The sequence below is a fragment of the Pinus tabuliformis genome, chromosome 5_2, assembly GCF_031772625.1.
Source record: "Pinus tabuliformis cultivar Carrire ecotype Pingquan chromosome 5_2, CPIR1, whole genome shotgun sequence".
NCBI lineage: Eukaryota > Viridiplantae > Streptophyta > Pinopsida > Pinales > Pinaceae > Pinus > Pinus tabuliformis.
In genome coordinates, this window is record NC_142306.1 from 439,101,122 (window position 1) to 439,105,015 (window position 3,894).

A 3,894-nucleotide genomic window follows, 5' to 3' on the forward strand; every position below is an offset into this window, starting at 1 on the left:
ATATTCTTTGAGCATCCTCAACCATTTTTCTGATTAGATGCATCATCCACTTTCCCTGATTTCTTGCATGCAATTTTTTCACTGGCCATTGGACTCGTTTCCAAACATAAATTCTATTTCTCAATATCTTTTTTCCATTTGTCTTAGCATCCTTCCTTCTTTGGTTATGACCTACCTCTGAACCTGTCATATGACTATCCATAGCCATTTTACCTCCTCCTTCCGCTCTTTATGAACTATCCTTGTTTACCTGTGAGTTGAAACAAGCCTCCTCTCTCTCTCTCTCTCTCTCTCTCTCTCTCTCTCTCTCTCTCTCTCTCTCTCTCTCTCTCTCTCTCTCTCTCTCTCTCTCTCTCTCTGTTTCTATCTCTCGAAAATTCTAACCACACCCACTGTGGAATTTCCTATAGCAACTTCTACCCAACTTCTATGCATTGAAAGTTGTTTTTCTCCTCGTTCTCTGCAGTAAAACCTCTCCTCCATCCTGTAGAACACACATGCTCTTCATCTTCAAAAGTTGTTAGGCTGCTGCAATTTAACCTGCTCACTTTAGAAAACTTTGTTGTTCTGACCTCTTTCTTCAGTAATCCATCTTGTTGGTGGGTTTTCTCACAGTCCTTCTTGCTTCTGAGAGCCTGCTTAATTTTCTTTCTCTTTCACAACATTGCTAGATTTCTAACTAGTATCAACTTCTTTCTGTTGATATATGCTTCAACTTGCAAACATATTCATATTTGATATTTTTTAACTTCTTCTTCTTGTTCTTCTTTTGTTATTACTTTGATGACAACTATAACTTCGTTGTGGTATAGTTGCTACCTGCAACACAAACACCTTATGGCTAGTATCAAAACTCAATTACTTATCAATTCTTCCTCAAGATTTTGTCCTCTTAACAATTTTGTGTACCTCACCTCTATCTTTTGCATGCAATCTACTTTAAACTAAGGGTACTTCATCCTTTTCTACAAACTCTATTGTAATTTCCTCAAACAAACATCCTCAATCAAATTATTTTGCATCTTCAATCATCTAAAACAAACAATATCCCAAACTTGTTTCTCTACTTCTTCGGTAGTTTTAGTCACAAAATTGTTCCTTTGTTCAGTCTTCTGTTGGAAATGTTTTTTGTTGTAGTCTTCTAGCTTACAATCTCCAATATTTTCATAGATATTCCAAACTTCTCCTTATGATCAACAATATTCAGTATTTAAAATTGCAATACAAATCAAAATTACCTTTGTTGTGACTCAAATTCTTCTTCTCATCCACTCCTAGGGTTTAGAGGTTTGAATGCTCTGATACCACTTTGATGCAAGCCCAATTTTGAGCCTGCTTTAACACCCACAGTGCGCAGTTTCCCCCTGAAGGTGATTCCTCCTTTCCTATCTTACAATGCAATTCTTTACACTTATACCCTAACAATCTTTATAACTTGGTCTCTTACCTTTCTTCCAGCGTTCTTCCAACCTTCTCTTTGTTTTAAATTGCCCCAAGAGCCAAGTTCCCTTTAGTAACATTGCACAAGGAAAGGTCCTTCATGCAACCTCCCTATATAAGCTTGATCCTGTCTTTTTGCATTCGTGCACAATATTTTATCCCTATGGGTTAAATCTCTGGGCTGGCCCAAACTTGCCACAATTCCATTGCACCACTCTAACTCTACATAGACCCGCTCATCAACTAAATAAGTTCGGCCTTAATCTTTCGAGTAGGATCCACCATGATATCTATATATATGCTCACTAGGTTGGATCCTAGATGCCTGCCTCTTTTTTAAATGTGCTCTTCAAAAAATTATGGGCTCATGAGTTTCCCGCCTGGCCCACATGTCGGTAATGAAAACCTCTGCATTAGCCCACCTTTCCACTTTGTCGACCACTAAAATACTCTAGCTAATCCACCTATGTGCCTGTTAGCCCCACTTAATAATGCTCGACTCTCAATTAAAAATGCTTATGGGCTTTGACAAACCAAGGCAACGGGAATTTTCCAGTCAACTGATGCCACACTCCTTCGTTAACTTTCGAGTCCCTGGTGCCCGACGACGAGTTTTAAATATGACAATTCACAAACCTTACGAGGTTCTGATCTCCCGTCCTAGTGTTGTTAAGTGACAATATTTCCGTTGATAAAACTCAAGTTTTGTTCCCCAACGTTCTTGATTAACGAACTTTTTCCAATTCAAAATGCCTAAGTGTTGTTTTTTCACAATCCTTCTGCTTGTCTTGCAACTCTTGCCTGGATTTTGTCGGCTCTATTCTTCTTGGCTTCTCCGTGTGTTTTTTCAATTTACGCTCTGGTTCTATTATGCCCTTTTCTCCTCCAGATTCAAAGTTCTCCCACTCTTCTGCGCAACTCTGTTTTTCCTTTATCTTCAAGATGATTGATCTCTCCGTTGATCAATGGTCTTTGTTTACAACCGAGTTTGGGAAAAACCAAGATATTATCACCTTCTCACTTCTCCCAAGTGTTATCACTCCTGAGCTTGTATTTCTCAATATATTTTTTCCATTTGTCTTAGAATCCTTCCTTCTTTGGTTATGACCTACCTCTGAACCTGTCATATGACTGTCCATAGCCATTTTACCTCCTCCTTCTACTCTTTATGAACTATCCTTGTTTACCTGTGAGTTGCAACAAGCCTACTCTCTCTCTCTCTTTCTGTTTCTATCTCTCGAAAATTCTAACCACACCCACTGTGGAATTTCCTATAGCAACTTCTACCCAACTTCTATGCATTGAAAGTTGTTTTTCTCCTCGTTCTCTACAGTAAAACCTCTCCTCCATCCTGTAGAACACAAGTGCTCTTCAGCTTCAAAAGTTGTTAGGTTGTTGCAATTTCACCTGCTCACTTTCTCTTTAGAAAACTTTGTTGTTCTGACCTCTTTCTTCAGTAATCCATCTTGTTGGTGGGTTTTCTCACAGTCCTTCTTGCTTCTGAGAGTCTGCTTAATTTTCTTTCTCTTTCACAACATTGCTAGATTTCTAACTAGTATCAACTTCTTTTTGTTGATATATGCTTCAACTTGCAAACATATTCATATTTGAGATTTTTTAGCTTCTTCTTCTTCTTGTTCTTCTTTTGTTATTACTTTGATGACAACTATAACTTCGTTTTGGTATAGTTGCTACCTGCAACACAAACACCTTATGGCTAGTATCAAAACTCAATTACTTTTCAATTCTTCCTCAAGATTTTTTCCTCTTAACAATTTTGTGTACCTTTCCTCTATCTTTTGTATGCAATCTACTTTAAACTAAGGGTACTTCATCCTTTTCTACAAACTCTATTGTAATTTCCTCAAACAAACATCCTCAATCAAACTATTTTGCATCTTCAATCACCTAAAACAAACAATATCCCAAACTTGTTTCTCTACTTCTTCGGTAGTTTTAGTCACAAACTTGTTCCTTTGTTCAGTCTTCTGTTGGAAATGTTTTTTGTTGTAGTATTCTAGCTTACAATCTCCAATATTTTCATAGATATTCCAAACTTCTCCTTATGATCAACAATATTCAGTATTTAAAATTGCAATACAAATCAAAATTACCTTTGTTGTGACTCAAATTCTTCTTCTCATCCACTCCTATTTTGGTTTAGAGGTTTGAATGCTCTGATACCACTTTGATGCAAGCCCAATTTTGAGCCTGTTTTAACACCCAAAGTGCGCAGTTTCCCCCTGAAGTTGATTCCTCCTTTCCTATCTTACACTGCAATTCTTTACACTTATACCCTAACAATATTTATAACTTGGCCTCTTACCTTTCTTCCAGCGTTCTTCCAACCTTTTCTTTGTTTTAAATTGCCCCAAGAGCCAAGTTCCCTTTAGTAACACTACACAAGGAAAGGTCCATCATGTGACCTCCCTATATAAGCTCGATCCTGTCTTT